The sequence below is a fragment of the Lissotriton helveticus genome, chromosome 8 (genome assembly GCF_964261635.1).
Source record: "Lissotriton helveticus chromosome 8, aLisHel1.1, whole genome shotgun sequence".
NCBI classification, from domain to species: domain Eukaryota; kingdom Metazoa; phylum Chordata; class Amphibia; order Caudata; family Salamandridae; genus Lissotriton; species Lissotriton helveticus.
The window spans coordinates 478,713,299-478,730,611 of record NC_136069.1 but is presented as its reverse complement, the minus strand read 5'-3'; the positions used below and the strand labels follow the sequence as shown (position 1 = coordinate 478,730,611).

Below are 17,313 nucleotides of genomic sequence, written 5' to 3'. Positions count from 1 at the left end.
TTCCACATGAACATTAACAACTGGCATCAAAGTACAAATAATAACATCCTTACATGGAAAGGATTGATATAAAATAAAGAAAACAAGAGAAGTTGGAACAAATATGTTTTTGCACAAAAGGTGTTTTCACATAAACATTAAAACACTACCTCTCCCACAATGCATCTTAAAGTGCAAGTGTGGAAAAGAGGTATTTAACTGTAAACAGACAATGGACTGATGATAGTTTGCACCGTGATCAAGCCCTGGCGGGTGAAACGCGTTTGGGAAGGGGGAGAATGGCACTGCTATGATGAGCTAAATAAATCGTTACAACTAAGGTCTGTGGAGTGTGTGTATATTTGCTGGCGGTCTTGGTGAAGAATTATTACGAGGTTTTGTCCGACCTCGACACGCGCACCAGCTGTGAGAAGAGCGCATTCCTATCTAGGACAGTTTGGTGGATAAATATATATATATATATATATATATATATATATATATATATATATATATATATATATATATATATATTCACTGAAAAAACCATAGGTTATAGACCATATATAGTTAGGAATTAGCATTTACAAAACCTTGAAAATTCACTGAAAAAACCATAGGTTATAGACCATATATAGTTAGGAATTAGCATTTAAAAAACCTTATTTTACTCACACAAAACCATTGAAATTCCACATATAGTTAGTTGCACTAACTATATATCGCGCACCCGCAATCCACTGCTGATCATGTCACATATTACATCATTCATGACATGGTCAGTGACATCACTGATGACATCACTGATGACATCTCAAATGACATCACTGATGAGATCACTGATGACATCTCATTTGACATCAATGACCACATCACTGATGATATCATTCATGTGACAATACAATGCATCTCCTCACATTTTAATATAACCTCTGTTTCACCCAGTGTTAAATACAGAGTATAATTTTTGAAACCATTGACACACCAATACTAGTTACTACATACGTACTCACTGATTCCTACGTCTACACACACATTCACTCATTCACCCATACAATCATTCATACATACAATCACTCATCTTTACAACACTATCATATGCACTCATACACCTATACAGACACTCACACTCTGCCACTCATCCATGGAGTTACTCACACACCTAGTCAGTCCTGTAAAGAATCAATCACACTTCCATTTTCTTGTCTATACACTTAAACATAGAGCACCTTACATTTTCAAACATATACTAACACATACTTACTTTCTTATACAATCATTGATACAAGTACACATTGATCTGCACAGAGTCACACACCTCCCAGCCAGCCACACACACACTCAGTCTCCCATACAAATATTTGGACAATCAATCAATAACCCATATAGTATTTCATATAGCTACTGATCAACACATGCAGCAGTTTACAGAACAACAGACATAATGATGCACAAATTAAGACAGTTTAGTCACTAACCCATGCACTCAGTGAGACACATTTAATCACTCACTCATACATTCAGTCATGCACCTACTAAATCCTTCGTCCAGACACTTATACATCTACTCATTCTTCAATATGTAAAACATATTTAAACTTTACAGAAACACACAGCCACTGGATGATGTCATCAGTGATCTCATCAGTGATGTCATTTGAGATGTCATCAGTGATGTCATCAGTGATGTCACTGACCATGTCATGAATGATGTAATATGTGACATGATCAGCAGTGGATTGCGGGTGCGCGATATATAGTTAGTGCAACTAACTATATATGGAATTTCAATGGTTTTGTGTGAGTAAAATAAGGTTTTTTAAATGCTAATTCCTAACTATATATGGTCTATAACCTATGGTTTTTTCAGTGAATTTTCAAGGTTTTGTAAATGCTAATTCCTAACTATATATGGTCTATAACCTATGGTTTTTTCAGTGAATTTCAATGGTTTTTTAATAGCAAATATCATAAGCTGTCGAATGTCAAGTACGTGGTAAGTGAAAACATTTTCGTGTTTATGCACACTGATCTGCTTTGAATGGTGCCCCCCCCCCCTCATTTCTATTAGGAGTACTCTCTCTTTGCACATAGTGAAGGGTAGTTAACGCAGGCCTTTGCCCCCGTTGTAATACGTCGTGCCTGCTTCTCTCTCCATTTGATTGATTGTTATCCAAGTATTTACTGTTTTAGAATTGGTTCTCTTTGGTTCATTCTCTATTTACAAACAAACACAGAGTCGCAATACTCTGTTTAGTCTTTGCAGATAACGAAAAATCGTGTAAAAAAAAAAGAAAAGGAATCGAGCAAAATCAGTAGGCCACTAATGGGATCTCTTTTTGACCTCGCTAAAATAGAAACATTAGGAACAACCCCTCATGACAAATACAAAACTAGTGAGATGAACTGAACTCCACACAATGATGGCTGCAAAACAGCTCGGCTCCGCCACCCACCCCGCCCAAAATAACGATAAAGAGCGGCTGCCATGATTGGTTGCGGAATGGCCACGACGGAGCTACGAAATGGTGCTGCTCTCATGCTAACCCCAGCTTCAGTCTGAAACATCCAGAAACACTGTAGACTACCAATTCGATCAGTTCCGGTAGCACCCCAATGTAACCCGGTAGAGAAGAACTAGCCCTCCCCTCTTTGACTGATGGTTCTTGTTGCCTGTCCCTTCTGTTGTCATTTAACAGAACTATTTAGCCTGCTGAAAGGGGTTGTGTTTCGACCGCTGGTTGGTGGAGACATTTTGACTATATTCTGGACCTGCGTTGTCGCGTAATGCGTCATATGACGCGCCGCGTTAGCGCATCCGGAAGTCATCCGGGGCGCGCAGCGCGTAACGTAAGCATAACAAGTCATGTGACTTGTTAATAAAACTTTTCATTGGTTCATTTTACTTTTCTTATTCTAATGATGAAAGGCTTGGTCATATGACCTAAAAAGTACGCTTTTTATTACTTCCGAACATTATTTTTTCTTAAATATATGTTATAATGTTCCAGGCTAATGTACTTTCCCGGAAAATTTACAACTGTCCTGCAAGTAAAATATATTCTTTTTTCGAGAAAAAGAGCGTTTCTTCGTCCCATGACGGAGCCGTTGAGCAAAAGAGGGTCGACCTGCTGTCTTAGTCGCCGATACGCCTGAATATGAGATTCTTATCGATCACTTTATTTTGCAGGAGTAGAAAACACAACAGCCCTTGACCATTTATCTTTACTGCGTTCCTTCGAATTATACCTTTTACCCTTCATGTAATTGGTCTGCTTTATTTCACTTGCCTTTTACTGATTCTAAAACAGTGACTATTATTAAAAACTTTACCAATGTATATACTACTACCATGTTTTCTTTTAAAAACCTTTATTGTGAAAATTTCATTATACAAATACGAGCCTATAACCACGTGGGCCGGCCACGGAGCAAACTGTAATCGTATATGATGAGTAGACATTTACACTGTAGAGGAACGTAACGGGCGGGCCATTAGGTTGCAAGAACTAAGGTGTCTAACAGTTACGGAATCGGTGGACGTACATTTTATAATTAAAATACGACAGGGCCAGTTACAATAAAATTATCTAGATATACATTTGCGGGCAAGTACCATGGGTGACGTTAATTCGAACTTTCAATAGTACAGTAATCAATAACACATCAGAACTTAATATCAATAGGGATGTCGAAATATTCAATCAATTCTCGTCCCCGCCCGCCATGTGCTTCAAAACTGCATACGTATCTCGTGATTTCAAGGTTCTGCAACCAGTACACAACAAGGAGTTACGAGTCCCATTTATTCCGGCGCCATTTTGGGCGAGGACGGGCAGGTCCAGGATATAGTCAAAATGTCTCTACCAACCATCGACTATGATGATGTTCATATGCTGTATTTATTAGAGTAACACTCATCTGTCCACATGAAATTAATTTGCCACAATCTAAACATGTCATTTTAATCTTTCCAAAGTTCTTCTAAATATTTGGGACCGTTTCCCTTGCCTCTGATGCTGTCAGTGCCACTTCTTTGATGAATGTACTAGCAGGTCAGGGGTTCTCCTCCAAATCTCTCTTTTATGCAGCACTATAATTAATTGGTGCCACCTCTCCATATGACGATGCATGGTATAGTTACTATATTTTTTTTCGGTTCCTCTGGAGAGTTCATCGTGGCAGATGAAGCGTGTAACGTACCGGGCATTTACCTTTTTTTGCATGTACAGGAAAGGAAAAAAAAAATCGAGCGTCCGAGTTCTAAGGTGTCCCAGGGCCATTTTAGTGGACCAGGCCCAAATCCAAAGAACAGGCCGCCATTTTGAGAGTCCTGTTGCAGCCGCCTGTCGCTGTAGCATCAAGAGCAGCCGAAACTCAGCTGAATGGCAACTGAAACGGTAAAGGGGCGCCCCACTACAGCAGACGAGCCTCCACCTAGGAAGGCCCGTTCACGCCGCCTTCCCCCCCCCCCTTCGGGCACCCCACGCCGTTATTCGGAGCAGTATTGTAGGATGGCCACACCAGTGCGGCAACTTGCTAGACATCACCTCGGTGGTAACCGAATCTCAGCCCCTTGTGGTGTCTCCTCTTCAGAAAATATTCTTGCGCTACCTTTGCCCCATTCACTCATCGGTCCGCTACTGACGCCATCTCACAGGCTAATGGGGCGCCCCACGCCGAGTTTCAGCATTGTAGGATGACCACACCAGTACAGCAACTTGCTAGACATCACCTCGGTGCCATCCGGATCTCGGCGCCCCACTGCAGATGAAGTACCTCTCAACTATGAAACCACCACGGTGACATCCGGATCTTGGCGCCTTGTGCTGGTTCCGGCCTATTCACACATCGGTCCGCTACTGACGCCATCTCACAGGCTAATGGGGCGCCCCACGCCGAGTTTCAGCATTGTAGGATGACCACACCAGTACAGCAACTTGCTAGACATCACCTCGGTGCCATCCGGATCTTGGCATCTCAACGCCTAGTGGTATCTTCCATACAGAAAATATTGTTGCGCTGCCTTTGGCCCCATTCGCACATCGGTCTGCAACTGACACCATCTCACAGGCCAACAGGGCACCCCACGCCGACTTTTACCATTGTAGGATGGCCACACCAGTACAGCAACTTGCTAGACATCACCTCGGTGCCATCCGGATCTTGGCATCTCAGCGCCTTGTGGTGTCAGTCAGAAAATATTGTTGCGCTGCCTTTGGCCCCATTCGCACATCGGTCCGCTACTGACACCATCTCACAGGCCAACAGGGCGCCCCACGCCGACTTTTACCATTGTAGGATGGCCACACCAGTGCCACAACTTGCTAGACACCACCTCGGTGCCATCCGGATCTTGGCATCTCAGCGCCTTGTGGTGTCTTCTATTCCGAAAATATTGTTGCGCTGCCTTTGGCCCCATTCGCACATCGGTCCGCTACTGACGCCATCTCACAGGCCAACGGGGCGCCCCACGCCGACTTTTACCATTGTAGGATTGCCACACCAGTGCGGCAACTTACTAGACACCACCTCGGTGCCATCCGGATCTTGGCATCTCAGCGCCTTGTGGTGTCTTCTATTCAGGAAATATTGTTGCGCTGCCTTCGGCCTATTCGCACATCGGTCCGCTACTGACGCCGCCTCACGTGCCAACGTATTTTCTCCGCATTTTATACCCTATGCCGCATAACAGGTCATGTGACTTGTTTATAAAACTTTTCATTGGTTCATTTTACTTTTGGTTTCCTAATGATGGAAGGCTTGATCATATGACCTAAAAACAACACTTTTCATTGGATGAAAACTTTTTTTTTCCCAAACGATGAAAGCCCCACCTTGTTTCTGGATGTTTCAGACTGAAGCTGGCGTCAGCATGAGAGCACCACCATCTCGTAGCTCCGTCGTGGTCATTCCGCGAGCAATCATGGCAGCCGCTCCCCACCAGAAGCCTACAGGAGTCGGGGGCCCCCAAAACTTTTGATGAATCCTCAAGGCGGAGGGGGCGCTTTCGAGAATGGGGTCCAAGACCTAGCAGACAAGCGTCCGATTTCCAAGGTGTCCCAGGGCCATTTCAGTGGACCAGGCCCAAAAAGGAAACAGCCTGCCGCCATTTTGAGAGTCCTGTGACAGCCGCCTATCGCTGCACCGCAAGAGTGGGCGCAACTCAGCTGAATTGCGGCTTTTGACACAGTGGACCAAAAGCGGACGGAATGGCAACTGAAACGGTAAAGGGGCGCCCCACTACAACAGATGAGACTCCACCTGGAGAGGCCCGTTCACGCCGCCTCCCCCGGGGCGCCCCACGCCGTTATTCGGAGCAGCATTGTAGGATACCAAAACCAGTGCGGCAACTTACTGGACATCCCCTTGGTGCCATCGTTCTGCTGCCTTGGAACTATTCGCACAACAGTTTGCTACTGATGACCCACCCCCCGCGACGCCCCACGCCAGAAATCTGGACGTTGTGCTGCGTTGGGACTATTCGCACAGCCGACCGCTACTTCGTTGTTTTTCCCTAAAAATGTTTATATGTTATTACTGTTTTTGTTTTCTTGTATATATTTATAAGTTATTAAAGTTTTATAATCTTACTACTTTGTTGGAGTGCTATATATTTTTAATGTGACACATAATTGTAAAAACTTTGATGTACAAAGAGTCATCCCTGGAATCTTCCGCTTCAGGCTCGGTCCCCTCCCCAATCACAATACAGGATGGTTTTCAGATAATAGGAACGCGTCTGCTGTGACGGATCTCATCGAGTGTGGGCCTTGATCTACTATAACTCCTTTGAAGAGGGGTGATTCTTTACAGCTGGGGCCATAAACTACATCTGCAGGGCTAGCTGATACCCTAGGACCGGCCTGGACAATCGGACACAGAGGAAAAGGAGTGTCAGAGGTAGTGAATAGGGCGAAAGGGAGGTGTCGGGCGGGCACAGGGTGTGATTCTCAGGGAAGAGCAGCGCAGATGGGGGGTGGTTTATTACCCATGCATAAGACAGAGAGCGGGGGTGACCACTGCCTGGGGGAGATGCTTGCGAGGGTGGGGAGTCATGCTAAGGATCGACAGCGTGCACAGAGTGGGTCTGGTCAAGGCATCTAAAATGACTGCCGTGCACGACAAAAGTGTGGCATTTGAAAAAAGGCAAGATGGCGCAGACAATGTTTTTCAACACTTCCTGATTTCCTTCGAATCGAACGTTAACAGACGTTGGGGCATATTACCAAAGTTAAGCGATATTTATCCCTAACGATGCTTAGCAACGATTTTTTTACCGCTAAGCATCGTCAGAAATTATCGCAGATAAACCTTGCTATTATCAAGGTTTATCGCAAATACGATAAAAAACTACCGCAATGCATTAATATCGCTGAAAACTCAGCGATATTCATGCATTACCGAGCTAATGCTCTTAGCCATGTTATCCACCTCCCATTGGATAACATGCCTTAGAACTGCTCAGGGCAGGTGCTAGCTTTTGGAGATATTCGCGCTTATCGCGAATATTTCCAAAAGTTGATAATAGGAGATAGCGATGTTAGCGACTGTTTCCAGTCGCTAACATCTTGGCATGCCCACTTTGCATGTCATTAGTGATAAATATCACTCACATGCAAAGTGGGGCCCAAGATGGTCGCTATCTCCTACTAGCCGTCGCTAACTGGTGTTAGCAACAGCTAGGTAATACAGATATAATTTTATCTCCGCGAAGCGGAGCGCTGTTACAGATATATATCTTGTTTTTGAACGTTAATTTCTCAAAATCCACTGGAGCACATATATTGAGACCTAGCAAAGGCACATCGAGCTACCAGTCCCTACAATTTTGCCAAGTTTCGTGCAAATCCATTCAGCCATTCGATTATTATTATTATTCTTATTTTTTTTGCCCCGCGGGGCCCTTTTAAAACCTCCACATCAAACCTAAGAGGTCAAGGAGGATCTACTATGCCCCCTTATGGTCATTTGCCCCTTCGCTTTGGCCTCCTCTTGTCTCTCGATCCTACCGAGAGACAAGATGGCGGCCGCTACGGACTGTTTGCAATGTTTACACACGCCGGAGAACCAATCAGCTTCGCAAACCTCCGTTACGCGAACCGGAGCGCTGTTACAGATATATATCTTTTTTTGAACGTTAATTTCTCAAAATCCACTGGAGCACATATATTGAGACCTAGCAAAGGCACATCGGGCTACCAGTCCCTAATATTTTACCAAGTTTCGTGCAAATCCATTCAGCCGTTCGATTATTATTATTTTTTTTTTTTTTGCCCCGCGGGGCCCTTTTAAAACCTCCACATCAAACCTAGGGGGTCAGCGAGGATCTACTATGCCCCCTTATGGTCATTTGCCCCTTCGCTTTGGCCTCCTCTTGTCTCTCGATCCTACCGAGAGACAAGATGGCGGCCGCTACGGACTGTTTGGAATGTTTACAGACGCCGGAGAACCAATCAGCTTCGCTTCACAAAGCTCCGTTGCGCGAAAAGTACGCGAACTGGAGCACTGCCCGGTCCGCTGTTACAGATATATATCTTTTTTTGAATGTTAATTTCTCAAAATCCACTGAAGCACATATATTGAGACCTACAAAAGGCACATCGGGCTACCAGTCCCTACAATTTTGCCAAGTTTCGTGCAAATCCATTCAGCCGTTCGGGCTAAAAGTGAGGCCAACCGCCCTATGGAAAACTCAATGTTAAAAACACGTTTTGGGACCCCCCTTTTTTCTCGGCCCCCCCTTGACGAACCCCCCCCAAATTTTCAAGGGCTGCTCAGAAACAAAATGTGCCATTTTCCTGAAAATTTCAGCCAATTCCGTCCACAAACGCCAAAGTTATTAGACATAGAATTTTCAAAAATCCCATAGGGAAAAAATCCTAACTATATATACCTACTGGCGACCGCCAGTAGGTAATATATATATATATATATATATATATATATATATATATTCACTGAAAAAACCATAGGTTATAGACCATATATAGTTAGGAATTAGCATTTAAAAAACCTTATTTTACTCACACAAAACCATTGAAATTCCATATATAGTTAGTTGCACTAACTATATATCGCGCACCCGCAATCCACTGCTGATGATGTCACATATTACATCATTCATGACATGGTCAGTGACATCACTGATGACATCACTGATGACATCTCAAATGACATCACTGATGACATCACTGATGACATCATCCAGTGACTGTGTGTTTCTGTAAAGTTTAAATATGTTTTACATATTGAAGAATGAGTAGATGTATAAGTGTCTGGACGAAGGATTTAGTAGGTGCATGAGTGAATGTATGAGTGAGTGATTAAATGTGTCTCACTGAGTGCATGGGTTAGTGACTAAACTGTCTTAATTTATGCATCATTATGTCTGTTGTTCTGTAAACTGCTGCATGTGTTGATCAGTAGCTATATGATTAACTATATGGGTTATTGATTGATTGTCCAAGTATTTGTATGGGAGACTGAGTGTGTGTGTGCCTGGCTGGGAGGTGTGTGACTCTGTGCAGATCAATGTGTACTTGTATCAATGATTGTATAAGAAAGTAAGTATGTGTTAGTATATGTTTGAAAATGTAAGGTGCTCTATGTTTAACTGTATAGACAAGAAAATGGAAGTGTGATTGATTCTTTACAGGACTGACTAGGTGTGTGAGTAACTCCATGGATGAGTGGCAGAGTGTGAGTGTCTGTATAGGTGTATGAGTGCATATGATAGTGTTGTAAAGATGAGTGATTGTATGTATGAATGATTGTATGGGTGAATGAGTGAATGTGTGTGTAGACGTAGGAATCAGTGAGTACGTATGTAGTAACTAGTATTGGTGTGTCAATGGTTTAAAAAATTATACTCTGTATTTAACACTGGGTGAAACAGAGGTTATATTAAAATGTGAGGAGATGCATTGTATTGTCACATGAATGATATCATCAGTGATGTGGTCATTGATGTCAAATGAGATGTCATCAGTGATGTCATCAGTGATGTCATTTGAGATGTCATCAGTGATGTCATCAGTGATGTCACTGACCATGTCATGAATGATGTAATATGTGACATCATCAGCAGTGGATTGCGGGTGCGCGATATATAGTTAGTGCAACTAACTATATATGGAATTTCAATGGTTTTGTGTGAGTAAAATAAGGTTTTTTAAATGCTAATTCCTAACTATATATGGTCTATAACCTATGGTTTTTTCAGTGAATTTTCAAGGTTTTGTAAATGCTAATTCCTAACTATATATGGTCTATAACCTATGGTTTTTTCAGTGAATTTCAATGGTTTTTTAATAGCAAATATCATAAGCTGTCGAATGTCAAGTACGTGGTAAGTGAAAACATTTTCGTGTTTATGCACACTGATCTGCTTTGAATGGTGCCTCCCCCCCCTCATTTCTATTAGGAGTACTCTCTCTTTGCACATAGTGAAGGGTAGTTAACGCAGGCCTTTGCCCCCGTTGTAATACGTCGTGCCTGCTTCTCTCTCCATTTGATTGATTGTTATCCAAGTATTTACTGTTTTAGAATTGGTTCTCTTTGGTTCATTCTCTATTTACAAACAAACACAGAGTCGCAATACTCTGTTTAGTCTTTGCAGATAACGAAAAATCGTGTAAAAAAAAAAGAAAAGGAATCGAGCAAAATCAGTAGGCCACTAATGGGATCTCTTTTTGACCTCGCTAAAATAGAAACATTAGGAACAACCCCTCATGACAAATACAAAACTAGTGAGATGAACTGAACTCCACACAATGATGGCTGCAAAACAGCTCGGCTCCGCCACCCACCCCGCCCAAAATAACGATAAAGAGCGGCTGCCATGATTGGTTGCGGAATGGCCACGACGGAGCTACGAAATGGTGCTGCTCTCATGCTAACCCCAGCTTCAGTCTGAAACATCCAGAAACACTGTAGACTACCAATTCGATCAGTTCCGGTAGCGCCCCAATGTAACCCGGTAGAGAAGAACTAGCCCTCCCCTCTTTGACTGATGGTTCTTGTTGCCTGTCCCTTCTGTTGTCATTTAACAGAACTATTTAGCCTGCTGAAAGGGGTTGTGTTCCGACCGCTGGTTGGTGGAGACATTTTGACTATATTCTGGACCTGCGTTGTCGCGTAATGCGTCATATGACGCGCCGCGTTAGCGCATCCGGAAGTCATCCGGGGCGCGCAGCGCGTAACGTAAGCATAACAAGTCATGTGACTTGTTAATAAAACTTTTCATTGGTTCATTTTACTTTTCTTATTCTAATGATGAAAGGCTTGGTCATATGACCTAAAAATTACGCTTTTTATTACTTCCGAACATTATTTTTTCTTAAATATATGTTATAATGTTCCAGGCTAATGTACTTTCCCGGAAAATTTACAACTGTCCTGCAAGTAAAATATATTCTTTTTTCGAGAAAAAGAGCTTTTATTCGTCCCATGACGGAGCCGTTGAGCAAAAGAGGGTCGACCTGCTGTCTTAGTCGCCGATACGCCTGAATATGAGATTCTTATCGATCACTTTATGTTGCAGGAGTAAAAAACACAACAGCCCTTGACCATTTATCTTTACTGCGTTCCTTCGTATTATACCTTTTACCCTTCATGTAATTGGTCTGCTTTATTTCACTTGCCTTTTAATGATTCTAAAACAGTGACTATTATTAAAAACTTTACCAATGTATATACTACTACCATGTTTTCTTTTAAAAACCTTTATTGTGAAAATTTCATTATACAAATACGAGCCTATAACCACGTGGGCCGGCCACGGAGCAAACTGTAATCGTATATGATGAGTAGACATTTACACTGTAGAGGAACGTAACGGGCGGGCCATTAGGTTGCAAGAACTAAGGTGTCTAACAGTTACGGAATCGGTGGACGTACATTTTATAATTAAAATACGACAGGGCCAGTTACAATAAAATTATCTAGATATACATTTGCGGGCAAGTACCATGGGTGACGTTAATTCGAACTTTCAATAGTACAGTAATCAATAACACATCAGAACTTAATATCAATAGGGATGTCGAAATATTCAATCAATTATCGTCCCCGCCCGCCATGTGCTTCAAAACTGCATACGTATCTCGTGATTTCAAGGTTCTGCAACCAGTACACAACAAGGAGTTACGAGTCCCATTTATTCCGGCGCCATTTTGAGCGAGGACGGGCAGGTCCAGGATATAGTCAAAATGTCTCTACCAACCATCGACTATGATGATGTACATATGCTGTATTTATTAGAGTAACACTCATCTGTCCACATGAAATTAATTTGCCACAATCTAAACATGTCATTTTAATCTTTCCAAAGTTCTTCTAAATATTTGGGACCGTTTCCCTTGCCTCTGATGCTGTCAGTGCCACTTCTTTGATGAATGTACTAGCAGGTCAGGGGTTCTCCTCCAAATCTCTCTTTTATGCAGCACTATAATTAATTGGTGCCACCTCTCCATATGACGATGCATGGTATAGTTACCATAACTATATTTTTTTTCGGTTCCTCTGGAGAGTTCATCGTGGCAGATGAAGCGTGTAACGTACCGGGCATTTACCTTTTTTTGCATGTACAGGAAAGGAAAATAAAAATCGAGCGTCCGAGTTCTAAGGTGTCCCAGGGCCATTTTAGTGGACCAGGCCCAAATCCAAAGAACAGGCCGCCATTTTGAGAGTCCTGTTGCAGCCGCCTGTCGCTGTAGCATCAAGAGCAGCCGAAACTCAGCTGAATGGCAACTGAAACGGTAAAGGGGCGCCCCACTACAGCAGACGAGCCTCCACCTAGGAAGGCCCGTTCACGCCGCCTCCCCCCCCCCAATTCGGGCACCCCACGCCGTTATTCGGAGCAGTATTGTAGGATGGCCACACCAGTGCGGCAACTTGCTAGACATCACCTCGGTGGTAACCGAATCTCAGCGCCTTGTGGTGTCTCCTCTTCAGAAAATATTCTTGCGCTACCTTTGCCCCATTCACACATCGGTCCGCTACTGACGCCATCTCACAGGCTAATGGGGCGCCCCACGCCGAGTTTCAGCATTGTAGGATGACCACACCAGTACAGCAACTTGCTAGACATCACCGTGGTGCCATCCGGATCTCGGCGCCCCACTGCAGATGAAGTGCCTCTCAACTATGAAACCACCACGGTGACATCCGGATCTTGGCGCCTTGTGCTGGTTCCGGCCTATTCACACATCGGTCCGCTACTGACGCCATCTCACAGGCTAATGGGGCGCCCCACGCCGAGTTTCAGCATTGTAGGATGACCACACCAGTACAGCAACTTGCTAGACATCACCTCGGTGCCATCCGGATCTTGGCATCTCAACGCCTAGTGGTATCTTCCATACAGAAAATATTGTTGCGCTGCCTTTGGCCCCATTCGCACATCGGTCCGCAACTGACACCATCTCACAGGCCAACAGGGCGCCCCACGCCGACTTTTACCATTGTAGGATGGCCACACCAGTACCACAACTTGCTAGACACCACCTCGGTGCCATCCGAATCTTGGCATCTCAGCGCCTTGTGGTGTCTTCTAGTCAGAAAATATTGTTGCGCTGCCTTTGGCCCCATTCGCACATCGGTCCGCTACTGACGCCATCTCACAGGCCAACGGGGCGCCCCACGCCGACTTTCAACATTGTAGGATGGCCACACCAGTGCGGCAACTTACTAGACACCACCTCGGTGCCATCCGGATCTTGGCGCGTTGTGCTGCCTTCGGCCTATTCGCACATCGGTCCGCTACTGACGCAAACTCACAGGCCAACGGGGCGCCCCACGCCGACTTTCAGCATTGTAGGATGGCCACACCAGTGCTGCATCTTGCTGGACACCACCTCGGTGCCATCCGGATCTTGGCGCGTTGTGTTGCCTTCGGCCTATTCGCACATCGGTCCGCTACTGACGCCGCCTCACGTGCCAACGTATTTTCTCCGCATTTTATACCCTATGCCGCATAACAGGTCATGTGACTTGTTTATAAAACTTTTCATTGGTTCATTTTACTTTTGGTTTCCTAATGATGGAAGGCTTGATCATATGACCTAAAAACAACACTTTTCATTGGATGAAAACTTTTTTTTTTTCCCAAACGATGAAAGCCCCACCTTGTTTCTGGATGTTTCAGACTGAAGCTGGCGTCAGCATGAGAGCACCACCATCTCGTAGCTCTGTCGTGGTCATTCCGCGAGCAATCATCATTTTGATGAATCCTCAAGGCGGAGGGGACGCTTTCGAGAATGGGGTCCAGACCTAGCAGACAAGCGTCCGATTTCCAAGGTGTCCCAGGGCCATTTCAGTGGACCAGGCCTAAAAAGGAAACAGCCTGCCGCCATTTTGAGAGTCCTGTGACAGCCGCCTATCGCTGCACCGCAAGAGTGGGCGCAACTCAGCTGAATTGCGGCTTTTGACACAGTGGACCAAAAGCGGACGGAATGGCAACTGAAACGGTAAAGGGGCGCCCCACTACAACAGACGAGACTCCACCTGGAGAGGCCCGTTCACGCCGCCTCCCCCGGGGCGCCCCACGCCGTTATTCGGAGCAGCATTGTAGGATACCAAAACCAGTGCGGCAACTTACTGGATATCACCTTGGTGCCATCGTTCTGCTGCCTTGGAACTATACAATATATGTGCTTCAGTGGATTTTGAGAAATTAACGTTCAAAAAAAGATATATATCTGTAACAGCGGACCGGGCAGTGCTCCAGTTCGCGTACTTTTCGCGCAACGGAGCTTTGTGAAGCGAAGCTGATTGGTTCTCCGGCGTCTGTAAACATTCCAAACAGTCCGTAGCGGCCGCCATCTTGTCTCTCGGTAGGATCGAGAGACAAGAGGAGGCCAAAGCGAAGGGGCAAATGACCATAAGGGGGCATAGTAGATCCTCGCTGACCCCCTAGGTTTGATGTGGAGGTTTTAAAAGGGCCCCGCGGGGCAAAAAAAAATAATAATAATAATAATCGAACGGCTGAATGGACATAGAATTTTCAAAAATCCCATAGAGAAAAAATCCTAACTATATATACCTACTGGCGACCGCCAGTAGGTATATATATATATATATATATATATATATATATATATATATATATATATATATATATATATACATACACATGCATATATATGCATGTTATGTTCATGGAGGTTTAAAAAACCCTAATAAAGCTAAAGCTACAAATCCACCTGATTACAAACAGAATTGCTTTATGTGTAATAAAGATGAGACTGGTGGCATTTTGTTCACTAGTGCATTTAGGCAAAGAGTAAAGGTTTGGAGTAAGGTTAGGCTGTTTTGGCAGATTGTGTAGTAGAGAGTGAGTAGTATTTAGTGAGTAGAGAGTACTAGAGAGTAATAGAGAGTGAGTACTAGAGTGTTAGTAGTGTGATTAGTAGAGTAAGTAGTAGAGAGTGAGCAGTAGAGAGTGAGTAGTAGAGAATGAGTAGAGAGTAGAGTAGTAGAGAGTAGTAGAGAGTGAGTAGTAGAGAGTGAGTAGTAGAGAGTGAGTAGTAGAGTGAGTAGTTGAGAGTAGTAGAGAGTGAGTATTAGAGAATGAGTAGAGAGTAGAGTAATAGAGAGTAGTAGAGAGTGAGTAGTGGAGAGTGAGTAGTAGAGAGTAGTAGAGAGTGAGTAGTAGAGAGTGCACAGGATACACAGGCTCCATGCCCTCGCCCTTACTCGTGCCTGGCACAGCTCCCGCGCAGCTCTTACCCATGCAGATGGCTTCTCCTTTAGTGGTGCTCACCACAGTGTCCTGGTTCATCTCGATGCCATCCTCATAACGCAGGACTCCTGGGAGCATGATCTTGGCACCGTAGCAGATGGCGTTGACCTGGAGAAGAGACGTGAAATCAGACAAAAGCAGGATTTTAAAAGCGGAGTTAAGGATTCCCCTTTCGAGCACATCTTGGGGGGGGGGGGGTTAGAGGACATGCATACAGAGCCATCAGCCATGGGTGATAGATTCACGTCATCTTCACACGAGTGTTCATGGAATCTGCTTCTCATCATGTGGCTCTACACGCTGCCAGCGCCCACCCAGGCCTTCGAAGCACTCACCGCGCTGTCCTTCATGACCAGCCGCTTGTAGGACACCATGAGCTTCTCCAAGGGGTAGATGACGGGTCGGAGGTAGGTCTCGTCCTTGGTGTTGTCATACTGCCACTGAGCATCCAGCACGTCATGCATTGTCACCATGTTGTCCTGTGCAAGGAACAAGGAATGTTACTTTAAGACCAGGGCACCGCTGCAAAGCTTCACCCCATCTGCGATCGGACAGCGACGCCCCCCCCAAACAACCCCCAGAATGACCAGGCAAGCGTGCGACGGAACAGAAATGAGTGCTGAGAGCTTTACAACATCCAGTAAGTAGATGATAAAATTCACACCTATGTTACATTCTAAAATGTGGATTTATCCAGACACGCAAGTATTGGTGACGCAATCAAAGAATCTGCATGTTATTTCACAGAAAGTCAGAATGGGTGATAATTACCGAGCTCAATAAACTAAGCACCTTGGTGTGATAGTTTAAATTGGATTGTTTGGCCGGTCAAACACCCCAAGCCACCATTCACGGCGTGTAGACCGCGGAGCAGCTGGACGGAGCACCGCCCCACACCCGCTGCCCTGCAGCCCGCTCACTCTCCCAAGGCTTAATTACCAGCAGAGGGGGGCAGCCCTGAGCTGAACTCAACGCCTAGGGTGGGGTCTGCGCACCCCGAGACACGAGCATACATACCTTCTCTCAGGATTCCGCCATACATTCCAGCCCTGCCGGGTGCAGCGTTCTACACTCCACAGTCACAGCTATGTAGAGCTACCCAGAGCGAGCCATCAGTGATGGATACAAGTCATCCTCGCACAGAGTGCTGATGAAATCTGAGTCACATCATTTGGCTCACTACCGGCTCCGAGGCCAATCACAATGTGCCCCCCCACAGTGCACTCACCCAATCGCCTCTCAGGTTGTATTCTAGCAGTTTGCTCTCATAGATGGTGCGCACTCTTAACTGTCTCTTCACTGCAGCTACCACCGGGGGGGGCTGGAACAGAGCACCCGTCAGGATTTCAAGCGTCTGAAGAAAGAAGGAAAAAAAAAAAAAAGTCACCTCAGCGGCCAAGCAGACCTCCTGCAGCACATAGTGGATACAGACCCCTAGACACCCCAAGCACCCTCATCACTTCTGTGTTCAGATGCACAGCGTTCCCTGACAGTTCAAGTTGGCTATGAAATAAAGATGCAACCACTTGGTAAAATGTATAAGACATCCCCACCCTATGCTATTCCATCACTACATAAACCATTGTAAG

General features: G+C 44.7%; 2 non-coding genes and 2 pseudogenes across 2 annotated transcripts; all 4 read right to left on the bottom strand.

Moving 5' to 3' along the window:
* LOC144773758 (uncharacterized) overlaps positions 1-17,313 on the bottom strand; it is a 143,810-nt pseudogene that overhangs the window by 63,953 nt on the left and 62,544 nt on the right.
* Positions 15,942-16,016, bottom strand: LOC144774632 (small nucleolar RNA SNORD83). Its single transcript, XR_013600402.1, has one exon. It is a non-coding gene; the product is annotated as a small nucleolar RNA SNORD83 (small nucleolar RNA).
* LOC144774639 (small nucleolar RNA SNORA36 family) lies at positions 16,579-16,706 on the bottom strand. The gene has a single exon (XR_013600407.1). It is a non-coding gene; the product is annotated as a small nucleolar RNA SNORA36 family (small nucleolar RNA).
* On the bottom strand, positions 16,832-16,900 carry LOC144774633 (small nucleolar RNA SNORD83; annotated as a pseudogene).